Consider the following 26119-nt stretch of genomic DNA (forward strand, 5'->3'; position numbering starts at 1 on the left):
TAAACGGCCGCTCATAGCGGCCGTTTACCACGTGATCGCTCCGTCAAAGGACGGAGTGATCACTTGTAAACAAACCGGCGTCATGTTATGACGCCGGTTCATCCCTCCCCTCTCTGTACCGATCGGTACAGCGGAGGGGAAAGAGATCGGTGTCAGCAGCGATGTGGGCTGCATCTGCAGTGCCCACATCGCTGCTCACCGAATTTAACCCCTCAATTCCCTGCCAATACTCTGCAATACCAGTGCATACTCTGCAGTACCCTGCCATTACTCTGCAGTACCCCGCCATTACTCTGCAGTACCCCGCCATTACTCTGCAGTGCAGTACCCCGCCATTACTCTGCAGTACCCTGCCATTACTCTGCAGTACCCCCCATTACTCTGCAGTACCCTGCCATTACTCTGCAGTACCCCCCATTACTCTGCAGTACCCCCCATTACTCTGCAGTAACCCCCATTACTCTGCAGTAACCCCCATTACTCTGCAGTACCCCCCAATACTCTGCAGTACCCGCCATTACTCTGCAGTACCCGCCATTACTCTGCAGTACCCCGCCATTACTCTGCAGTGCAGTACCCTGCCATTACTCTGCAGTACCCCCAATACTCTGCAGTACCCTGCCATTACTCTGTAGTACCCCCCAATACTCTGCAGTACCCTGCTATTACTCTGTAGTACCCCGCCAATACCCCGCCAATACTCTGTAATACCCTGCCATAAATTGCCATACCCAGCCATACTCGGAGATACCCAGCCATACTCGGTGATACCCTGAAATACCCAGCCATAGACGCCCCCCACCCCTCACCGCCCTCCGGTGCTTCTACCAACTCGCCAGTACGATCAAAGCCAGAATCTTTTTTTTATTTTTTATTTCAGGCTTCCCAGCCTAGAGGTGAGATGTGGGGTCATATTGACCCCCCCAGATTTCACTGTAAAGAGGACCTGTCACCCCATATTCCTATTAGGCTAGGTTCACATTGCTGCGATGCGGGAACGCCGCGAATCCGCGGCGTTTTCCCGCATCGCATACCTCCCGCCGGCAGTTCACACTGCCCTATGCGGACGGCTGGGGGTGTCAATGTTATGTTAATGACACCCCCAGATCCGTCGGCATATCGCAGTGCGATCTGCCGACTCGCACAGGAATCGGATCGCATGGTGTGAACACCCATGCGATCCGATTCCGTTGCGGACCCAAAAAAGGGTCCCGTGCGAGTTTGCTGCGGGACCGCTGCGAGTTCAGCCATACTATCTGTATGGCTGAACTCGCAGCGCTACGGAGATCGGATGTGATTTGCTGTGCGAATCACATCCGGTTCTCCCCCCGCAGCGGTGTGAACCCAGCCTTACAAGGGATGTTTACATTCCTTGTAATAGGAATAAAAGTGATCAAAAATATATTTTTGGGGAAAAAAATGTCAAACTAAAATAAATAAAGTAAAATGAACAATAAAAAAATAAAATAAAAATTAAAGCGCCCATGTCCCCATGTGCTCGCATGTGCCACACATGTGAGGTATCGCCGAGAATGATAGAGTGAGAGCAATAATTCTAGTCCTAGACCTCCTCTGCAACTCAAAACATGTAACCATTAAAAAAAAATTTTAAAGCGTCGCCTATGGGGATTTTTTAAGTAGCGACGTTTGGCGCCATTCCACGGGCATGTGCAATTTTGAAGAGTGACATGTTTGATATCTATTTACTCAGCATAACTTCATCTTTCACTTTATGCAAACATTGGGCTAACTTTACTGTTTTTTTTGTTTGTTTTTTAAGCACAAAACTGTTTTTTCCCCCAAAAAAACGCGTTTGAAAAAATGCTGTCAGAATTGGCCTGGGTGCTCCAGAACGCCTGATGGCGCTCCCTGCATGTTGGGCCTCTGTATGTGGCCACGCTGTGTAAAAGTCTCACACATGTGGTATCGCCGTACTTGGGAGTAATAGCAGAATGTGTTTTGGGGTGTAATTTGTGGTATGCATATGCTGTGTGTGTGAAATAACCTGATAATATGACAATTTTGTGGAAAAAAAAAAAAAAGGAAATAGGCCGTCAGTACTTCAGGTGTGATCAATTTTCAGATATTGGCACCATAGCTTGTGGACTCTATAACTTTCACAAAGACCAAATAATATCCACCAATTTGTACTTATTTTTACCAAAGATATGTAGTAGTATGACTTTTGGCCAAAATGTATGAAGAAAAAAATGACTAATCTGCTAAATTTTATAACAGAAACAAAGAAAAATTCATTTTTTCTCAGAATTTTCGGTCTTTTTTCTTTTATAGCACAAAAAATAAAAAACTGAGAGGTGATTAAATACCACCAAAAGAAAGCTCTATTTGTGTGAAAAAAAGGACAAACATTTCCTATAGGTCCAGTGTTGCATGACTGAGTAATTGTCATTCAAAATGTGAGGGCACCGAAAGCTGAAAATTGGTCTGGTTATTAAGGGTGTTTAAGTGCCCAGTGGTCAAGTGGTTAATAATAGAGCTTGCAGTCAGTAGTGTTAGGAGATAGTGCGTGCTGTCTGCGTGCTCTGTACCCAGTACATACCGCTATAATATAGGGCAGGCCCCTACTTTCAAACATCCAACTTACAAACATCTCCTACTTGCAAACGCAAGGAGACAGCAGCAAGTGAGATGAAAAAAGATGGACGACAAAACAAATTATACAGGGGTGATAACCCTTCCCTATGTTTTCCAAAAAGCTTAAAAATAGTTTTTTTGACTGGAGCTACACTTTAAAAATGTACCAGTTGAAAATGACAAACAGATTCAACTTAACACAACAAACCTACACAGTCCCTGTCTTGTTTGCACCGCCTGTATACTGCTGTTCTGAGTATATAGGGCCTGGGGGCCACACGCATTTCCTTTTTTTAATATGGGTACGGGGTTCCCCTTAATATGCGTACAAGACCCAAATAGGCTGGTAATGGGCAGGGAGGGCTACCCATGCCATGTTTCTCAATGATTTTCAACCATATTGCAGGAACCAGATATAACATTAAAACCGCAAGCAGTTTTAAATGGTGTTATTTCCGTTTAATGTCATTTTGTGCAGGGACTGTTCTAAACACGGGAAACACGTGGCACTTCACAGGCATACTACAGACACCCCCCAGGCACCATATTTAAAGGAATATTTCACCTTTTTTTTTCACTTTAATCGTCATTAAAATCAGTGCTCCCGCCAAAACGGCAGTTTTTAAAACTTTTTTTTGCAGTGACCCATGTCCCCTGAGGCAGGAGGCAGGTCCCCAAACCCTTTTTAGGACACTATCTTGCATATTAGCCGTTAAAATTAGCACTTTCCATTTCGAACGTTCGAGTCCCATAGACTTCAATGGGGTTCTAACGTTCGTACCGAACGCGGGGGTCGTTCGCAAGTTCTGGTGCGAACCGAACCGGGGGGTGTTCGGCTCATCCCTACTGGTGAGGCAGCAATCAGGAACACTGTGACTGGCTGTACTATTAGGTCTCATTCACAGGGGGTGTATCAATGTGTACCCCGTGCGAGGGTTGTGTTTACCTGCACAAGAATGCACAAGTGTTCTGTAAATCCCCATGCAGGCAGTCCCATTTATGTCTATTGGGACAGTGGATGCATGGACACTGCTCCTAATCTATCTGTGTTTGGGTCTTGTACCTGCAAGGATGTTGGATTGGGAGCAGTGGCTGTGTCCGTGCAGCTACTGTGTCCCAGTAGACATAAATGGGACTGCCTACACAGAGCCAATCACAGCTGCCCTGTACCCCGATCTGTGATCTGCTGTGTCTGATCGTGCCAGTGAGTGGCCTGGGGGCTGCATACCAGCTCCCAAAATGTGGGATGTACAAGTATGTACAGTTGTGCTCATAAGTTTACATACCCTGGCAGAATCTATGATTTCTTTGCCATTTTTCAGAGAATATGAATGATAACACAAAAACATTTCTTTAACTCGTGGTTAGTGTTTTTAATATTTTTAAATTATAATGGCAACAATAAGTACCCAAATGATCCTGATCAAAAGTTTACATACCCTGGTGATTTTGGCCTGATAACATGCACACAAGTTGACACAAAGGGGTTTGAATGGCTATTAAAAGTATTCATCCTCACCTGTGATCTGTTTGATTGTAATTAGTGTGTGTGTATTAAAAGGCCAATGCGTTTTTGGACTCCTGACAGATCTTTGCATCTTTCATCCAGTGCTGCACTGACGTTTCTGGATTCTGGGTCATGGGGAAAGCAAAAGAATTATCAAAGGATCTGCGGGAAAAACTAGTTGAACTGTATAAAACAGGAAAGGGATATAAAAAGATATCCAAGGAATTTAGAATGCCAATCAGCAGTGTTCAAACTCTAATGAAGAAGTGGAAAAAGGGGGGGTTCTGTTCAAACCAAAATACGGTCAAGTAGATCAACTAAAATTTCAGCCACAACTGCCAGGAAAAATAGTTTGGGATGCAAAGAAAAACCCACAAATAACTTAAGGTGAATACAGGACTCTCTGAAAACATGTGGTGTGGCTGTTTCAAGATACACAATAAGGAGGCACTTGAAGAAAGATGGGATGCATGGTCGAGTAGCCAGAAGAAAGCCATTACTACGCAAATGCCGCAAAGTATCCCGCTTACAATATGCCAAACAGCACAGAGACAAGACTCAAACCTTCTGGCACAAAGTCATTTGGAGTGATGAGACCAAAATTGAGGTTTTTGGCCACAACCATAAACACTACATTTGGAGAGGAGTCAACAAGGCTTACAATGAAAAGTACACTATTCCTACTGTGAAACACGGAGGTGGATCGCTGATGTTTTAGGGTATGTGTGAGCTCAAAGGCACAGGAAATTTGGTCAAATGTTTTTTTTTTTAATCAGTTCATTCTTTATTATTACTTTTTCATACAAAAAAATAACAAGACTAACAAACAACATACACCCAACATACAACCCCAGCACGTGATGAAATGGGGTAAAAAAAAAAACCTTGGCACCTGTACTCTCCCCCTCCCTCCCTGCCCCCCCCCCCCCCCCCACTCTCCCATAAAATGATACATCCAAAATATCAGACCATCTTCTGCATATCCTTTTAACATTCCCTGGACAGCCTCTGTGTAAAAAGATATACTTTTCCTTAACTAAGGTTTCCCTTATTTGTATCTTCCATTCTGCTATTGTTAGTGGGCATGGGGATGTCCACTTTTCCGCTATAAGCTTAGGAGCCAGGGAGGATGGTGTGGGGGCAGATCGCTGACACGTAGGTTCACGCCGGAGACCTTCAGCCCCACCTGTGACCCTCATCTCACCTGGTGTTGACATGCTGAGACTACAGCGCTGCCAACGGCACTTTCTCCACCCAGAACAACTGTCCCCGGTTCGGTCCAGCAAGGCTTGTCTGGGGTTCCCCTCCTTCTTTGTGTCCCCACCTATCCCCGGACTTCCCATTATTGATGTTCCTCATGCCGGACACTGGAGGAGATGTTTCTCTTAGACGGCGGAGTGGCATGGTGATATTGCGGCACTGGGCCGGAGACCGCTGCTGGCACCCCTGGAGACTGGTGGAAGGGAGACAGACTAAGGGGAAGACCAACGCCGGCTGAAGTACAGACCCCCGTGCTGATAGGAAGGTGGAGACGATGGAGGCAAGACTGACAGCTTCCCTGAGAGAGGTCACCACTACAGATCCACCTAAAGGAAGAGGAAGGAGACTAACTGGATTGCGGTAGGAAAATGTACCTGTAAACAGACGTATATTTTGCTCATGTTTCCCCTTCAGTAATGGGGATGAATAGCAGGATACCTGAAGTGTACCTGGGAATTGCCTGGTTTCCTCCTATCCATTTCATTTGTACCTAGTCTGGAATTAATCCTTTTTTCTAGAGTTCAGTGAATGCTCAGAACTAATATCTGAACAGACTTGAATTGAGCCTATCTTCTCCCCTCCCATAAATGTGGATGAACAGCAGGAGATTTGAAGTATGTCTAGGAATTGTTAATTCCTCTATTGGTTACTCATCTGTACTTAGCTTGGAATTAACTTTTCTTTCTCTCTGGTGTGATATGTAAATACTGTGCAAATACTATGCAAACGGGAGCATATAAGAAGAGTAAAAGAAATGCTATACAAAGGGCAAACAAATGTTAATTTAATGCTCAACTAAAGGGTTCAAAGGCTGACTGAACATTCAAACTTATGCTATTGAACTGTAGTTGCTATTAAATATTTATGCATAGATATACCTCCTGCATAGGCTGATGGTCAGCGGATTCTATTGAGAGACCCCTATGGGACCAAAGAACTTCTTTTTCAGCCTAATTTTTGTTATTTTTGATTTTTCATTGCTGCAAACTAACCCCTCCAGCTGATTTATTTGCTCTAATTGAGTGGTGGCAAGTGGCAAGAAACAGATGAACTGAAGATTTTCTCTACTAGTTATTCATCTGTACCTAGCCTGGAATTAACTCTCGCAGAGGATGAGGTGTTGATGTATGACCAGTACGCTGAGACGCACTGAAGAATCTAATATTTGATGATTTTTTTCTTCTCCCTTTCCCCTATTATCTGAGCATTTTTGAGCCATAGTTCAGAACTTGAAAAATATGTCTTTTGGGCGGGCTATCAACTGATGAAAATGAGAGGGAAGGCAAATAAAACTGGCAAAGGAGCTCTGCCAGCCCCAAGCTCAGGAGGCATTCAGTGTTATATGTCAGCAGATACCAGTATAGTGGAAGATGGACATGGCAGCCCTAAGCAAGGGATTGTATTACAAACAGGAGCCACTAGGCAGAAAATACAGGAGGAGGAGAATAAGGCAGTGAAAGTAAATGACTCAGCCCCTAACTGGCCAAGAAGTAATGGGAATAATCCCCAAGGAGGTATTAAAGAACAAAACGGATGCTGAAGAAGAGAGGAGGAGGTGCCTAATTAATAGAGGAAAGCCCACAATTTATGGAAATTTAGGAGGGTGCCCCACAAATTAAAGAGATGCTGGCGGAGATGCTAGTAAAAATGGAGATATTGTTAAAAGTAGATATTGCCGCAATAAGATCAGATATTGGGCAAGTATTGGGAAGGGTAGAAGAGATAGAGGGAAGACTGGATGATTACAATCAGAGATTGGAAGAAATAAATGAACAAATGAAATTCTTGCAGAGAATAAATAGCGTTCTTCTTTACAAGCTGGAGGACCAAGAGAATCGAAAAAGACGTAAAAAATTGTGAATAAAAGGTCTCCCAGAGAAGCATAGTAATGAGGAACTGACAAAAGTAATGCAGATACTGTTTAACCCCTTATTGGAGAGAGAAACAGCAGAGATACTGAAGATTGACAGAGTGATCACAAGATACCACATCCAAAGGACCAAAAAAACCAAGAGAGATACCATAATAAGGTTTCACTATGCCAAAGAGAAATCTAAAATCATGGAGAAAAAGCAAGAATCTCCTATGAAGGAGTTGAGCTACAGATTTTTTCAGATTTATCCACAGAGACTTTAATGAGAAGGAGACTCCTTAAAACCCTTAACTGAACAATTGAGGATATCGAATATATATCATATCAATGGGGATTTCCAGCCTGTCTTAGAGGGAAGAAAGATGGCCGAAGTTTTGAGATTTCCAGAAGATCTGATTGATTTCTGTCACAAACTGGACATCCTACCCCACCCCCCCCCCCCCCGCCAGGATGGGGGGAGGAAGAAGGGAAATTGCCCACTCAAGGCAACAAGAGATGGATTGTGGGAAACGGAAGAGGGAGGGGGTGTGGGGAGGAGGAGGGAGACCCATATAAGGGAAACTTTTGTATACATCCTCGGATGGATACGTCTGGGGGATCCCCTCAATATACAGCTCAAAGGCAAAGGGCAATAAAAAAGATTGTTACTAGACTTTCAGCTGATAGATGCTTGGAGGATTAGATACCCAGGTAAACAAGACAATACTTTTTACTCCCCTGTGAATTGGAAATTTTCAAGGATTGACTATGTGTTAATAGAACATCAACTGGTATCATGCCTTAAAGGTGCGGACATAAAAGCAATTACCATTTCTAACCATGCCCCAGTTATAATTTAATTGGAAATATCAGGTGATCCCCCGGTGGGGAAGAATTGGAAGCTGAATGATTCTCTTATTTAGGATCCTGAAATAATCATGAGGGTCGAGCAGGAGATGGAGGCCTTCTTTGATGCTAACGATACAGCAGAAATCCTTAGGTCAACTCTATGGGAAACACATAAGGCCTTTATAAGAGGAATCTTGATAGGGATTGGAGTGGGGAAAAAAAAGATAGCCCTCTTATATAGGGAGATACAGGTTATAGAACAAAGAACGAAACCTAAAAGTATCCCTGAGAGGCAAGAATTAATAGTAAAAAGAGAGGAGCTAGAGGAATTGTTAGAACAGGAGAGAAAATGTGCTTTCTAGTAAATAAGGAAATATATCAATGGGGTAATAAATCTGGGAAATGGTTGGCTAGAAGAGTAAAAGAAAAAAAAACAGGTCCTTTATTCTTAAAATGAGAGATGACAAGGGAAAGATGATCTATTCTTCCCCTCAAATTGCAAACGTATTTCATTCATTTTATAGTGGTTTGTATAATGTGAGTCAGATAGGTGCAGATAGAGAGAAGCGAAAGACTGAAGCCCGGGAGTATCTATGGGGCCTAGCCCTTCCCAGGGCATCTAAGGAGGAGCTTGAACATTTGGAAGCGTCAATCTCGTGAGAAGAGATGGGAAGAGCAATAAAGAACATGTCCCTGGGAAAGAGCCTGGGCCCCAATGGATACTCCATTTTGTATTATAAAAAATTTCAAAAGTTTTTGGTCCCTAAGCTATGTGATTTTTTGAACACACTGGTTGAAGGAGAGACTTTCCAGGAGGAGTCATTACTTTCCCATATAACCTTAATTTTAAAAGAAGGGAAGGATCCTGCATCCACAGGGAGCTATAGGCCAATATCTCTGTTAAACACAGATATTAAGATTTTTGCTAAAATAATAGCAGAAAGATTGAAATCTTTGCTACCAAGTTGAATTCATAATGTCCAGGTAGGGTTTGTGATGGGGAGAGAGGGGAGGGATAATTTTCTGAAGTCTATGTTCCTGATACATGAAGTAAGAGGGAGGGAGACCCCAGTGGTACTTCTGTCAATAGATCCCGAAAAGGCTTTAAACAGGGTAGCGTGGGGTTTCATGTTTGAAACATTGAGGCATATAGGAGTGGGTGAGAGGACAATGCAATGAGTATCGGCTTTTTACCACCACCCAACGTCTAAAATCAGAATACATGGGAATCTGTCTGCTCCCTTGGAATTATTTAATGGAACAATACAGAGGTGCCCCCTCTCTCCATTATTGTTCATAATAGCATTGGAACCCCTATTAGCTGCTATTCGTAAAAATCCTGATATTAAAGGAGTCAGAGTAGGGGAAAGGGAGTATAGAGTAGCCACGTATTCGGTTGATTTGCTTTTTTACATTTCTAACCCCAGGATAACAATTCCAATCGTTTTAGAGGAGCTGTGTCAGTATGGGAAATTTACAAACTTTAAAATAAATATGTCTAAATCTGAGATTTTGAATATAACTACACAGAGGGAATAGCAGCAGGGAATTCCCCAAATTCCCCTTTGTATGGTGTAAAGAGGAGTTGGATTACTTGGGTATAAAATTGAAGGCATCCCTAGGGGCTATGTTTAAGGCCAATTATATTCCAATGCTTAATAAAATCAAGGAACAATTGAATATCTTGAGATATAAAACCATTTTATGGATAGGGAGAATAAATGCATTGAAGATGTATATATATATATATATATATATATATATATATATATATATATATATATATATATATATATATAATGCTGATATATATTTTTCAAATGATTCCAATAACACTTCCTCAAGATTATTTCAGGAAATTAAAATTAATGGTATTAAAATATATATGGGCACATAAACACCCTAGGATTGCATACGCAACAATGATTAAAGAAAAAGAGATGGGGGGACTAGCAGCACCAGATTTTAAAAAATATTATCAGGCGATTTCTATTTCTCGTATTACTGGCCCGTACCCAAGGAAGAAGTCAGCTTTGACGAAATGACGTAGGGTTGAGCGGCGTGCTGACGTCACCGCCATTCCCCGTTGGTCTAGGAAGGACGGGCAGCGAGAGAGAGCCGGCCGGCTCTTTACTGTATATACACGCTTGTATATGGCTGAAATTGTGAGTTTGCAATCTCTGTTTTATATTGTTTGAATAAAAGTTTTATATGGAGTTACGCTATAGGACCCTTTCTGTTTTATCTCATTAAATGAATGTGGTTGAAATGGGAGACATTCCGAGGAGGGGATATACAAATTGGAGATATCAGCAGTGTCTCTTAAAAGACCGGATTGGTGATTTTAATTGCGGGCACGTGTGATCTCCCTAAAAAGAGATCTTGCTAGCTGGTAAGCCTCACTGAATCTAGTGGTGGAGGATTTCCTTTCTCTGGGTGCACTGGTTCCATACTTTGAGGGTGTTGTGTACGGAGTCACCTAAGTGGACTGAAGCCTCATCTCCTTATCCTCCTGCTTTCATATTAAATTTTTTGGATTGTTTACGTTTCTAATAATTTTTATTTATTTCAATTATTTATTAATCTATTTGTGTTTATATCAATAATTTGTACACAAGGTGGAAAATTAAGTTTGTGTTATGGTGGTGATATGATTTATCACTATATATGGTATATGTTTTTCAGTGCAGATTTCTTTTCTAATTCTCGTATTACAGACTGGATCTATAACAAGGAAGAGAAAAGTCGGGTTACTGTAGAAATCTCACAAAGTAAAGTAGATATAGGAAAGATGGATTGGATACCGCCACATTACCGAGATTTAGCTTCTAACATAAATCCACTAACGAGAAACACGTTGAAGATATGGGATGGGTTGGGTAGGCAATTTCACTGGGATTATAATTCACCACTAATGTCGATATTAGGCACAAATTGTTTTATGCCAGGGAAAGAAGAACACATATATTTTACTAGATGGGCAAAAAAGGAGGAAATATTACTACAAGATGTGTGACGCCCTGGGGAATAATGCATAAAAATACAACCCTATTGGGATGGAATTATAGGGGCTATTTACCAAATAACAGGAGAACAGATTCAGAAAGATCCTTGGGTTTGTTTATTCCATGATACAGGAAACATGGTCTCCCGCTATAAAAATACCTTAGTCCCATGTCTCCTAAACGCAGCTAAAAGTCTGATTCCGATTCTATGGAGAACCCAAGAAGCCCTTGAAAATGAAGGAGTGGATAGCAAGGGTGGAATGGGTTAGGTCCGTGGAAGAAACAATACACACAGTAGAGGACTCACTGGGGATATAAGATAAGATCTGGCAAAAATGGATTCAGTTTAAGAAATCGTATGGATATATTTCAATAATGGAGGTATAGAGAGGGGGAGGAGGATGGGGAGATAGAGGGGAGGGATCTACTAAGGGAAAGAGAGAAGAGAGAAGAAATTCTTCTTCTTTTTTTTTTTTTGGGAGCTGGGGAGAGGAAGAATAAAAAGAAGGGATGAATTAGGTGAGGTGATTTAAATAAGAAATGAGATACAGAATGTTGATTGTTGTTCTTGTTAATGTTTTTTCTTGATGATAAATTTATAATATAAAAAAAAGAAAGAAATAAGCTTACGAGCCTGAAATAGGCTCCTAGTTATTAATATAATATATTCCCCAGTATTCCCCATTCATCCAGGATACCCAAAAGGCATTTTCCTGGTTCTGGAGACAACCCGGTCCAAAAGCACTATTAATCATTAATCACTATGTCTAGAAGGCCAACAAGTAGAGGCAGACAGTCATGAGCCAATAAAAGAGGGCAAGCAGGCTCTGTGTCTAGAGACAACAGTGCTGGTCGTGGACACGGTGCACCGTCATCAGCACGTGGCCATGGGACACGCTTGTCCTTATTTTCGGCAGCTGGACAGGTTGAGCTGCATCATGCCAAAGACTTGGTAGAGTGGATGACCAAGCCCTCCTCATCCTCCTCATCCTCTTGCAGCCAGGCTCAGGGTACTAGGAAAGCAGCTGCCAACACGTCCTCTTCCCTCATCTCAATGTCATCAGTCCCTCCTTCCCTAGACCCACCATGTCCTCCCGAGGAGCCCCCCGAACAGTTTGAGCACAGTGTTGGGTACATCCTCCAGAAGGATGCCCAGCTTTTTGAAGGCTCTGATGATGATACCCAGCTAGAGGAAGGCAGTAGTGTGAGCGCAGAGAGAGGGGATGCTCAAGAAGGACAGCAATCTGGCAGTCATGTTCCACCAGCTACAGCATACTGCCAGGTTTGCTCCAGTGATGAAGAGGGAGGGGATGATGAGGTCACTGACTCCACATAGGTGCCTGATAGGAGAGAGGAGGAGGCACATCTCCAATGAGGCAGGATGCCCTCCGGGGGCCAGCTGAAGGGCAGCACACCGACTGAATCACACTGCAGAACTCCGCCTGTGCAGGGGACTGCCTCTGCGCATTATTCCAAAAGTTATTTGGTGTGGGCCTTTTTTGAGACGAGTGCATCAGATCACACCAGTGCTATTTACAATATATGTCTCAAGCGTATCTCACGTGGCCAAAACATCAGCTGCTTGGGCAAGACATGCTTGACCAGACATATGTTGGCCTGCCATGCAGCTCGTTGGCAAGCGTACCTTAAAGACCCACACCAAAGAACAAAGCCGACCTCTCCTTGCTCCTCATCAGCTGGGATCTCCAACCCCACTAGACCTTCAGTCCTCTCTGAAACCTGCACTGAGAGGAATGAAGGTGTAGAATTAGGTGTGTCACAGCCAAGTACTTGCGGGCACTCTGCTAGCTGTACACCGATGTCCAATTGTAGCAGGCAAATTCCCCTGCCCCAGCTGCTGGACCGTCAAAAGAAGTTCACTCCCAGCCATCCACATGCCCAGCGGTTGAATGCTAGCTTGGCTAAATTGCTAGCACTTCAACTGCTGCCTTTTCAGTTGGTAGACTCGGCTCCCTTCCGTGAGTTTGTGCAATGTGCGGTTCCTCAGTGACAGGTTCCCAAACGCCACTTTTTCTCACAGAAGCCGATTTGGGCTCTCTACCGGCATGTGGAAGGCAATGTCCATGTCTCACTGACAGGGCGGTCAGGTGCATATTACCGCTGACTCATGGTCCAGCAGGCATGGACAGGGATGTTACCTATTTTTCACGGCCCATTGGGTCACTCTTCTGGCAGCTGGGAAGGATGCAGGACAAGGTGCAGTAGTGTTGGAGGTTGTTCCGCCACCACGCCTTTAAAATGCTACTAATGGTTGTGAAACACCTCTCTCCTCCACCCCCTCCTCTTCTTCCTCCGTGGCCTCTTCCTGTGCTTTGTCCTCGGAACCAGTGGTGCTCCATAGGTGTTCAAGGGGCTACGCAAGTACACAGGCAAAAAGATGCCATGCCGTGCTTGCTCTGTTTTTTTTTGGGGGACAGGAGCCACACTGGGGCAGATATTTTGTCAGCTCTGCAGGGGCAGGCCGAGAGGTGATTGACGCCGTGCCAGCTTAAGCCAGGAATGGTGGTTTGCGACAATAGCACCAACCTCCTCTCCGCCCTCCGACAGGGACAATTGACCCATGTGCCCTGTGTAGCTCACGTCCTTAACCTGGTGGTGCAGCAGTTCTTGGGCAGGTACCCGGGCTTACAGGATGTCCTGAGGCAGGCCAGGAAAGTCTGTGTGCATTTCCACCGATCATATAATGCCAGTGCTCTGCTGGCTGAGCTCCAAAAGGAGTTGAACCTGCCCAAGAACCGCCTTATATGTGACATGCCCACCAGGTGGAACTCAATGTTGGCCATGCTGCAGCGGCTGCACACACAGCAGAGGGCCATCAATGAGTACCTGTGCGACTACGGCACCAGGACAGGGTCAGGGGAGCTCGGTTTCTTTTCACCACACCAGTGGAGCATGATCAGGGATGCATGCAATGTCCTGTCACCATTTGAGGAGGCCACGAGGATGGTGAGCAGTGACAGTGCATGCATCAGTGACACTGTACCTCTTGTCCACCTGTTGGAGCATATGCTGCGTGGAATAATGGACAGGGCACTTGAGGCAGAACAGAGGCAGGAAGAGGAGGACTTCCTTGCCTCTCAAGGCCCCCCTCTATCCAGACAGTGTTCCTGCTGTCCCACCCATCACACAGGAAGAGGATGAAGAGGAGCAGGATTGTGTCAGCATGGAGGTGGAGCCTGGCACTCAGCATCAACAGCAGCAGTCTTTTAGGGATGATTTACAGTCCCAAGAAACCTGTGGCCTTCTATGTGGCTGGGAGGAGGTGGCTGCGGATCATGTTGTCCTTAGTGACCCAGAGGACTCCGGACCGAATGCCTCAGCTAACCTATGGTGCATGGCCTCCCTGATCCTGCAAAGCCTGCGGAAGGATCCTCGTATTCTTTAGATCAAAGAGAGGGACCATTACTGGCTGGCCACTCTCCTTTATCCACGGTACAATGGTAAGGTTGCGGATCTTATCTTGCCAGTGCAGAGGGAGCAGAGGATGAGACATCTCTGGGAGGCCTTGCAGAAAAGTCTGTGCAATGCGTTCCCAGAGACTGGGAGGTTACAAACTCTTGGTCCTGGACAACGTGTTGCTGAGGCTTCGGTCAGTCACAGAAGGAGCGGTGGAGAAGGTCCGCAGCCCCAAGGTATGATTCCAGCAACCACTGCCAGCGTCTGATTTACATGGTGCAGGAATACCTAGGGGCAAGGTCAGACTTGGACACCTTTCCCACCGAAAATCCTCTGGATTACTGAATCTTGAGGATGGATCACTGGCCAGAGCTTGCACAGTATGCAATTGAGCTGCTGGCCTGTCCTGCATGGAGGCTTTGTAACCAATCACAGGGTGCGCCTGTCCACCAACTCGGGTGATCGACTGACCTTCATAAAGATTAATCAGTCTTGGATCACCACCAGCTACCAAGCACCTGAAGCTGATGTAACCGAATAATTTTTTTTTAAATGTCACATCCCTTCAAGACTGCCGATGCTGATGCTGAGTGACTGTCCTGTTATGTTGACTGACTATCCTCTTCCTCAATGTTCCTACTGATAGCTTTGGTTCTGGGTGATGCCACCAGTGGCTAAGGCCCAATTTTTCAGCCGCTGTTTAATAGGAGCGTGTAATTGCAATTTTTGATGCAATGCCATGCAGCAGGGCTCATTCCTGCACTCCAACTAGAGTATCTGGGAGAGGTTGCAAGGCCGTGACACCAGCACCAGTGCCTAAGGCCCAATTTTTCAGCCCCTGTTTAACAGGGGCATGTAATTACAATTTTTGATGCAATGATTTGCAGCAGGGCTCATTCCTGCACTCCAACTAGAGTATCTGGGAGAGGTTGCAGTGTCGTGGCACCAGCACCAGTGGCTAAGGCCCAATTTTTCAGCCCCTGTTTAACAGGGGCGTGTAATTACAATTTTTGATGCAATGCTTTGCAGCAGGGCTCATTCCTGCACTCCAACTAGAGTATCTGGGAGAGGTTGCAGTGTCGTAGCACCAGCACCAGTGCCTAAGGCCCAATTTTTCAGCACCTGTTTAACAGGTGCATGTAATTACAATTCTTGATATAATATTTCACAGCAGGGCCCGTTCCTGCGCCCACCAAGAGTAACTGTGAGGACTTACAGTGTTGTGGCACCAGCACCACCACCACAACCACCCAAGACCCAATTTTTCTACCACTGTTCAACAATGGCATGTAATTACAATTCTTGATATAATCGTTCACAGCAGGGCCCACCAAGAGTCACTTTGAGGGCTTACAGTGTTGTGGCAACACCAACACCTTAGGCCCAAATTTCTACAGAGCATATAGGGCAGGCCCCTACTTTCAAACATCCAACTTACAAACGTCTCCTACTTGCAAACGGAAGGAGACAACAAGGAGGGAGATGAAAAAAGACGAACGGCAAAAAAAATTATACAGGGGTGATAACCCTTCCCTATGTTTTCCAAAAAGCTTAAAAATAGATTTTTTGACTGGAGCTACACTTTAAAAATGTACCAGTTCAAAATTACAAACAGATTCTACTGAACACAACAAACCTACACAGTCCCTGTCTTGTTTGCACCGCCTGTATACTGCTGTTCTGAGTATATAGGGCCTGGGGGCCCCACAATTTTCCTTTTTTTAATTTGGGTACGGGGTTCCCCTTAATATCCGTACAAGACCCGAAGGGGATGGTAATGGCCAGGGGGGGCTACCCATGCCATTTTTCTCAATGATTTTCATCCATATTGCTGGAACATTAAAACCGCAAGCAGTTTTAAATGACTTTTTTCCGTTAAATGTCATTTTGTGCAGGGACTGTTCTAAACACGGGAAACACGTGCCACTTCACATATTATAGACACCCCCCAGGCATGGTATTTAAAGGAATATTTCACTTTTTTTCACTTTAATCGTCATTATAATCAGTGCCCCCGAAAAAACAGCCGTTTTAAAAAAAAATTTTGCCATTGATCCATGTCCCCTGGGGCAGGAGCCGAGTCCCCAAACCCTTTTTAGGACAATATCTTGCATATTAGCCTTTAAAATTAGCACTTTTGATTTCGAACGTTCGAGTCCTATAGACTTTAATGGGGTTCTAAAGTTCGTACGAATTTTCAGTTGGTTCGAAGGTTCTGGTAGCGAACCAAACCGGGGGGTGTTCGGCTCATCCCTACTCAAGATAGGGATATTATATGGTAATTTGGATTCAGCTAAAACCTCTTTTTCCATATAGTCGGGGCTGAGGTGGCTGGCTTTATTCTGGTAAAGGACACAATAACGTCTGTGCTACATGCTAAGCCAAGCCTCATCTCATACCACCTTAGTGGGCGCAGGAACATACAGAAGAATTATGCAGATACACTTTCCTCTTTACACATGGCCTCTGTCATCCTCCCATTGCAGGGTCCAGGAACACAATAGGAAGTGAGAGGGTATTTCCGGTTTGAGGAAAATCGCCTCCCAGGAGAGGTGTCACTTTAGCAAATTAATAGATATCCCTTTTCTCCCTATTCTTGTTTTAATGGCAACTGGAAAATTGAAGATTTCCTGTCATTTCCTAACTCTGCTCTTCAATACAAAAGGTTGCCGTGACCCGGATTCGAACCGGGGTTGCTGCGGCCACAACACAGAGTACTAACCACTTTACGATCACGGCAGACGAGCCAGGTAGGAGTCGAACCTACAATCTTCTGATCCGTAGTCAGACGCGTTATCCATTGCGCCACTGGCCCTGCTATGATGCTATGCCCTTAGGCCTTGACATTAGTCCAGTCATTGGCATGCATGCCCTCTCTAAATCTGTTAATTTGTTGTGTTGTACATCTTCCTGTACAAAAATGCTGTTCTTATCCACTGAATTTATGTGTTGATTATAAGGTTAAGTGCATTGTCCTCTTCCTCCCATGTGACAGTGCCAATGCTTGCTTGGATGCACCTAGCAGTGTCATGTGGGGGAGGGGAGAAAGTTTCCAGCCTTAAGCTTAAATGTTTCTCGGAAATTTTTTGGTGGTTGTAGCTAATAAAGAAAGCAAAGATTGGAGCCTGCGCCCAATAGAGAGGTATTATGAGTCTTCTTAAGCAGGGAGATTTACTTTTTTTGTTTTTAAAATATGGTTGCTGAATATAGATTGCAAAAATATTATATTATATAATATTTATATCTTTAACCACTTTCAGACCGGACCATTTTGCTGGTCAATGACCAGAGGTCTTTTTACAATTTGGCACTGCGCTGCTTTAACTGGTAATTGCGCGGTCATGCAATTTTGTACGCAAACAAAATTTGCATCCTTTTTTTCCCACAAATAGAGCTTTCTTTTAAAGGTATTTGACTGACTCTGCGATTTTTATTTTTTGCGATATAAACATAAAAAGACCGCAAATTTTGAAAAAAAATTATATTTTCTACTTTTTGTTATTAGAAAAATCCAATAAACTCAATTTTAGTCATACATTTAGGCCAAAATGTATTCAGCCACATGTCTTTGGTAAAAAAAAAAGTCAATAACTGTATATTTATTGGTTTGCGCAAAAGTTGTCACATCTACAAACTAAGGTACGTTTTCTGGAATTTACGCAGCTTTTAGTTTATGACTGCCTATCTCATTTCTTGAGGTGCTAAAATGGCAGGGCAGTACAAACCCCCCCCCCCAAATGACCCCATTTTGGAAAGTAGACACCCTAAGGAAATTGATAAGAGGCATGTTGAGCCCATTGAATATTTTATTTTTTTGCCTCAAGCGATTGAATAATGACAAAGTTGTCACTAAATTATATATTGCTCACACATGCCATGGTTATATGTGGAATTGTACCCCAAAATACATTCTGCTGCTTCTCCTGAGTACGGGGATACCACATGTGGTCGACTTTTTGGAAGCCTAGCTGCGTACGGGGCCCCGAAAACCAAGCACCGCCTTCAGGATTTCTAAGGGCATACAGTGGTGTGAAAAAGTGTTTGCCCCCTTCCTCATTTCCTGTTCCTTTGCATGTTTGTCACACTTAAGTGTTTCGGAACATCAAACCAATTTAAACAATAGTCAAGGACAACACAAGTAAACACAAAATGCAATTTGTAAATGAAGGTGTTTATTATTAAAGGTGAAAAAAAAATCCAAACCATCATGGCCCTGTGTGAAAAAGTGTTTGCCCCCCTTGTTAAAACATACTATAACTGTGGTTGTCCACACCTGAGTTCAATTTCTCTAGCCACACCCAGGCCTGATTATTGCCACACCTGTTCACAATCAAGGCATCACTTAAATAGGAGCTGCTTGACACAGTAAGGTCCACCAGAAGATCCTTAAAAGCTACACATCATGCCGAGACCCAAAGAAATTCAGGAACAATTGAGAAAGAAAGTAATTGAGATCTATCAGTCTGGAAAGGGTTATAAAGCCATTTCCAAAGCTTTGGGAATCCAGCGAACCACAGTGAGAGCCATTATCCACAAATGGCGAAGACATGGAACAGTGGTGAACCTTCCCAGGAGTGGCCGGCCGCCCAAAAATACCCCAAGAGCGCAGCGACGACTCATCCAAGAGGTCACAAAAGACCCCACAACAACGTCCAAGGAACTGCAGGCCTCACTTGCCTCAGTTAAGGTCAGCCTTCATGCCTCCACCATCAGGAAAAGACTGGGCAAAAATGGCCTGCATGGCAGAGTTCCAAGGAGAAAACCACTGCTGAGCAAAAAGAACATCAAAGCTCGTCTCAATTTCTCCACAACACATCTTGATGATCCCCAAGACTTTTGGGACAACATTCTGTGGACCGATGAGACAAAAGTGGAACTCTTTGGAAGGTGTGTGTCCAAGTATATCTGGCGTAGAAGGAACACTGCATTTCATAAAAAGAACATTATACCAACAGTAAAATATGGTGGTGGTAGTGTGATGGTCTGGGGCTGTTTTGCTGCTTCATGACCTGGAAGACTTGCCGTGATAAAAGGAACTATGAATTCTGCTGTCTACCAAGAGATCCTGAAGGAGAATGTCCGACCATCTGTTCGTGTACTCAAGCTGAAACGAACTTGGGTTCTGCAGCAGGACAATGATCCTAAACACACCAGCAAGTCCACCACCGAATGGCTGAAGAAAAACAAAATGAAGACTTTGGAGTGGCCTAGCCAAAGTCCTGACCTGAATCCTATTGAGATGTTGTGGTATGACCTTAAAAAGGCCGTTCATGCTCGAAAACCCTCTAATGTAACTGAATTAGGACAATTCTGCAAAGATGAGTGGGCCAAAATTCCTCCAGGACGCTGTAAAAGCCTCATTGCACGTTATCGCAAACGCTTGGTTGCAGTTGTTGCTGCTAAGGGTGGCCCAACCAGTTATTAGGTTTAGGGGGCAATCACTTTTTCACACAGGGCCATGATGGTTTGGATTTTTTTTCACCTTTAATAATAAACACCTTCATTTACAAATTGCATTTTGTGTTTACTTGTGTTGTCCTTGACTATTGTTTAAATTGGTTTGATGTTCCGAAACACTTAAGTGTGACAAACATGCAAAGGAACAGGAAATGAGGAAGGGGGCAAACACTTTTTCACACCACTGTACATTTGTAATTTCACTCCTCACTACCTATCACAGTTTTGAAGGCCATAAAATGCCAAGATGGCACAAAACCCCCACAAATGACCCCATTTTAGAAAGTAGACACCCCAAGCTATTTGCTGAGAGGCATGTTGAGTCCATGGAATATTTTATATTTTGCCACAAGTTGCGGGAAAATTACAAACTTTTATTTTTATTTTTTTTTCACAAAGTTGTCACTAAATGATATATTGCTCACACATGCTATGGGCATATGTGAAATGACACCCCAAAATAAATTCTGCTGCTTCTCCTGAGTAGGGGGATACCACATATGTGGGACTTTTTGGGAGCCTAGCCGCGTACGGGGCCCCGAAAACCAAGCACCGCCTTCAGGCTTTCTAAGGGCGTAAATTTTTGATTTCACTCCTCACTACCTATTACAGTTTTGAAGGCCATAAAATGCCAAGATGGCACAAAACCCCCACAAATGACCCCATTTTAGAAAGTAGACACCCCAAGCTATTTGCTGAGAGGCATGTTGAGTCCATGGAATATTTTATATTTTGCCACAAGTTGCGGGAAAATTACAAACCTTTTTTTTTTTTTTTTTTCCACAAAGTTGTCACTAAATGATATATTGCTCACACATGCTATGGGCATATGTGAAATGACACCCCAAAATAAATTTTGCTGCTTCTCCTGAGTACAGGGATACCACATGTGTGGGATTTTTTTGGGAGCCTAGCCGTGTACGGGGCCCCGAAAGCCAAGAACCGCCTTCAGGCTTTCTAAGGGCGTAAATTTTTGATTTCACTCCTCACCACCTATTACAGTTTTGAAGGCCATAAAATGCCAAGATGGCACAAACCCCCCCCCCCAAATTACCCCATTTTAGAAAGTAGACACCCCAAGCTATTTGCTGAGAGGCATGTTGAGTCCATGGAATATTTTATAATTTGCCACAAGTTGCGGGAATATTACAAACTTTTTTTTTTTTTTTTCACAAAGTTGTCACTAAATGATATATTGCTCACAGATGCCATGGGCATATGTGAAATGACACCCCAAAATAAATTCTGCTGCTTCTCCTGAGTACGGGGATACCACATGTGTGGGACTTTTTGGGAGCCTAGCCGCGTACGGGGCCCCGAAAACCAAGCACTGCCTTCAGGATTTCTAAGGGTGTAAATTTTTGATTTCACTCCTCACTACCTATCGCAGTTTTGAAGGCCATAAAATGCCAAGATGGCACAAACCCCCCCCCCCCCCCAAATGACCCCATTTTGGAAAGTAGACACCCCTAAATTTAGGGGTACACTAGTAAGACTCACAGGTAAAAAAGCACCTAGGCTGTCAGCGACTGTATCAAAACGCTACAAAAAAAACTGTTAGCGATCGCAGGGATCAGGCCTGACTCTGCAAATGCTGCAGTTATGTGTGTTGTGTTTTGTAAGTGACAGTGATCGATCGATACTGCACTTGGGTGGGCTGGGCTGGGCTTGGCGGAGGGGCTAAACGCAGGTGCTAGTAGGTATCTGGGCTGATCCCGCTAACAATGCGTTTTGGGAAACCTAAACTGCTGGCGACGCTAATATAGATCTGATCAGATACTATATTACAAGGTAGGTGTATGCTTTGCGCGTGGGTGTTAGCGGTACTGGCACTAACCTGACGCTGCCTGGGGCGACGCAGACCCTATCTGACCCTCAAACTTATATCACCCGCCGGGTGATCAGGGGGTTAAACTTTTATTAGGTAATAAATGGCGGGTGCCCTGAAACTATAAAAAATAACTAACCAACCAGCGTCACCTGTAACAGTTATATGGTGATCACTGGTGAAAGGGTTAACTAGGGGGCAATCAGGGGGCTTTATGCGGTAGTATATGGGGGTCCCTGGCGCTATAAAAAGATGCGGCGAACCTAAATACCTACCTGCCTAACTAGCGTCACCTGTGACACTAATACAGTGATCAGAAAAACGATCGCTTATTAGGCTGGGTTCACACTGGAGCGATGCGGGAACGCCACGAATCCGCGGCGGGTTCCAGCATCACACTGTGAAATGTTAATGACACCCCCAGATCAGTTTGCATATCGCAGTGCGATCTGCAAACTTGGACAGGAATCGGATCTCATGGTGTGAACACCCATGCGATCCGATTCTGCTGCGGACCAAAAAAAGGGTCCCGTGCGAGTTTTCAGCGGGTGCGGCGGGTGCGATGCGAATTCAGCCATACTATCTGTATGGCTGAACTTGCATCGCACAGAGATCGGATGTGATTTGCACTGCAGTGCGGTGCGAATCACATCCGTTCTCATAAACCGCTGCAATGTGAACCCAGCCTTAGTGACACTGGCGACCGGGGGTGATCACGGGGTTAAACCTTTATTGGGGGGGTTAGGGGGTACCCTAGAACTAAAGGGGGCTAACCCTAACTGCCCTAACAGTTATTACAGTCACAAATGACACCAATGCAATAAAAAAAAAATGCAATTGGTGTCACTGTGACTGGGGGTGCAGGGGTGATTGGGGGGTGATCGGGGGGTGAAGGGGGGGTGAGAGTGTGCCTGGCATGTTCTACTGTGTAGTGTAGTGTTGGTGCAACTCACCGATCCTCTCTCCTCGGTGCCAGAACGAAAAATACTGACACGGAGGAGAGATTACATCACTTCCTCTGCCTGTGTTTACATTACAGGAGAGGAAGTGATGTCATGCTGCATTTCCATTCGTCAGGAGCGATCGCAAGGGGGTGGCCATGAATGAATGGCCGCCCCCTCATCCCGGATCACTCCTGAATGGATTCCGACCGCCGCTGACCCCCCACCCGCGGGAAGGCAGGGACGTACAGGTACGCCCATATGCCTGCCCGTGCCGGAGCAAAAAACGACGCATGCTCTGAAGCATGAACGAGATGGCAGCTATTGGCTACTGGCTATTGAATTTCCTTTTTCTAGTCCACGTGTTGTACGTCACCGCGTTCTAGATCCGACAGAAAAAACGGTCGTGTGTACGTGGCATAACACCTGCTGGAGGAACTGTGGACCTGTTGGGACTTCAATGCATATATGGCGGAACTGTCCATAGCTTACCACTTTCTGGTCCTCACTCAACAAATTTCTCTCTCCTCTCTGTTTCTGCTCCACTCTCCCCACATAAAACATAAAATTGTTAAAAAAGCAGTATGGGACTCTCAAACAGACATCCCTACGCGTTTCGACTCAAACGGTCATCTACAGGGGCATCCTGTAGATGACCGTTTGAGTGGATGCTCCTCTAGATGACCGTTTGAGTGAATGCCTCCGTAGATGACCGTTTGAGACTATGCCCCTGTAGATGACCGTTTGAGATGAAATGCGTAGGGATGGCTGAGAGTCCCATACTGCTTTTTTAATGCCATTTTTATTATATTTTTGTGTCCTTTTTCATGTCTCCTTCATTGTGAAAAATTTTCCAATAAAACATTATTGGCTGATTTGCACTATATGGAGCACTTTTTTCCTCCTTTTTCATTATATTTTCGGTACCGGTGAGCACTGACGAGGTGGATTTTGAAGTTTTGGACGTGTGTAGAGACCACTTGTGGCCGTGAACATATCCCTGGGATCGGGACAGTGTCATTACATTTGAAGACAACCACTCGGTACCTTGGCACCACACCCAAAAGACCACCCTTTATGCGCATTTGACCCACTGCCAGATGGTATGTGTGTCCACCTCTGCTGGTAAGAGTACCTCATTAAGTATCCACAATATTAATGTTCTTCGTGTCATATGCACCACTCCCTTGTGCAGTTCTGAGACACCAAGGTTGATTCACATCTGGATCCAGTTCCTCACATTGACTTACATTTTCTAGTTCTTACTAGTCATTGGTCTTTTAGTTGCACATTGCACTGTATTGTTCATCTTCTGATCTATATGGTTGTTACAAGCCTTAGCGCTACACATTTTTTGTTCATGTTTGTATAACTTTGTTTGTTTGAGTGTTAGCAGCTACAGAAATTAGTTTTTCTCTTTTTTTGGTCATCTCCTTTTTTCTAGGTTTAGCACGGTGTTATCCCCCCTTTTTTTATGTAAATTTTCAGTGATGACACCTGTGTATCTGCAAGCCGCTCACCTTACTGCCGTAAGGTGTACAGCATTGATAAATCACAGGTGCAGTGTTCAATGATTCCCTCCTGGTTTTGATAGCTTTGATCCTTCTTGAATGGTCTCAGTGGCAGATTAAGGTACATAATAAAAATACAAAACTCATAGCATGATTCCGTAAAATAAAAGGGGAATGGATGAAAAGCAGACCCAAAAGTGATACACTCACTTTTAAATAGAAGCATAGACATCAATCCCCGAACGCCGAGTTTGTAAGCCTCTGAATATAATCATGGTGCTGCCTTTAATCCAGAGCTCTTCTGGTGTGAACTCGATATGTTGAATTTTAAAAATGGGAAAGAGAGTTGCCCATAGCGTGATCCCATATTTTAAAACAATTTATTAAAATAACAGCAATAAAACAAACTAACATTTCGTTTAAAACAACGTGGAGCCAACCACAAGCGCCGAGCTTGTATCCTTCCGTCAAATGTGAATAGTGCCCAGTGCTCCAATCCCGACGCGTGTCGTCATGTCACGTGAATTTATGAGGAAATATAATACCCTCTCGTAAGTTTTTTTTCCCCCATGTGCCTGTTTGGGGCAGATTTCAAGAAGAATCCATCGGGAAGACACAGAGGTCCTAGCTAGGCTTAGATGGAGGACCTATTCGCAAGCTTGAGTCCAGGGATCAAGTTGGATCTGTAGAAGTTCACTGGAAAGAGCCAGGAGGCAATTGGTGGGAAAGAGCCAATCTGTCCTATAGTGGTGTGCATCAACACCGCCCTGACTAGGAAGAGCCTGGTGGATATCGGCAGCAGGCAACCGGTGATCCTGTGGCTAAGTGAGTAAGCAACCCCATTGATGAGGAATTAGAGACTGTGTGTAGCTGTCAAACCCTAGAAGGAGTACCAGTCACCATCAGCATAGAGATCCTGTGGGACATTCATTTTTGTACTGTGCAGCCAGAAAGTGAGGCGTCCTCAAGCTATTAAGATTTCTGGCCCATCCTATGCTCCCCCTCCCTATCCCAGTTCATTGTTCCCAATAAAAACCCTAAAAATAACTCTTAGATTGTTTTTTGAGGCCAATGAAAGAGAAAAATGCTGAGCGCCTGGCTGTGCAGGTACTAAGGGGAAATAGGACTTCATTCTCCAGAGGTTACAATGGGGGGTGCGCTACATATAAAAAATATGTGGAAAAAAATGCGCTGTCTTAGGCCTCTTTCACACGGGGCGGATCAGTAATGATCTGCCCCGTGATGATCCGCTCGCTCAGCGGGGATCGCTCCGTTGTCCCCGCTGAGCCGGCGGCGGACAGGGCGGTCTCCGCACACTGTGCAGGGACCACCCTGTCAGCTCTCCGCTCTCCTCTATGGGGATCGGATGAGCACGGACCGTCTGTCCGTGTTCATCCGATCCGCTCTGCAGACGGATAGAAAAATAGGATTTTCCTCCGTCTGCAGAATCGGACAGTAGCGGAGGCGGACGATATCGGGTGTCTGCGGATGCTCATCCGCAGACACCCGCTATCCCATAGGGATGAATGTATGCCCGTATTTCATCCGCAAACGGATGGATGAAATACGGACATACCATCCGCATGTGTGAAAGGGGCCTTATACAAATAGTGATAGCTGCAGCACATCAGATAATCTGTAGATAATTGAACAAATAAAGTAATATAGTGCAGCGCTGATGAAAAATTAAATAAACAATGAGATTATTCCTAAAAAATGAATACAATATATAAATGTTCAGATAAATACACAACAAATTAAGATTGCCCAACAATAATGAAAAATTTAAGCAAACCAACAGTGTTAGTGCATATAAAGTGCATATAGTCCATATAATGTGGCAAAGAATAATGGGACTCTGAATCTGGGTGAAATGGTTGTCTGTAGATAATCCACT

At 44.3% G+C, this 26119-nt stretch overlaps 1 protein-coding gene and 1 non-coding gene across 2 annotated transcripts in view; one reads left to right on the plus strand and one right to left on the minus strand.

Annotated features, from left to right (window-relative positions):
- The window catches only part of P2RY11 (purinergic receptor P2Y11), a 102929-nt gene that overhangs the window by 13106 nt on the left and 63704 nt on the right, over positions 1-26119 (plus strand). The window lies entirely within an intron of this gene.
- TRNAR-ACG (transfer RNA arginine (anticodon ACG)) lies at positions 17228-17300 on the minus strand. Its single transcript has one exon. It is a non-coding gene; the product is annotated as a tRNA-Arg (tRNA).

This window comes from Lithobates pipiens, unplaced genomic scaffold, assembly GCF_037356315.1.
Source record: "Lithobates pipiens isolate NorthernLeopardFrog02 unplaced genomic scaffold, aLitPip1_a1.2 Scaffold_8, whole genome shotgun sequence".
NCBI classification, from domain to species: Eukaryota; Metazoa; Chordata; class Amphibia; order Anura; family Ranidae; genus Lithobates; species Lithobates pipiens.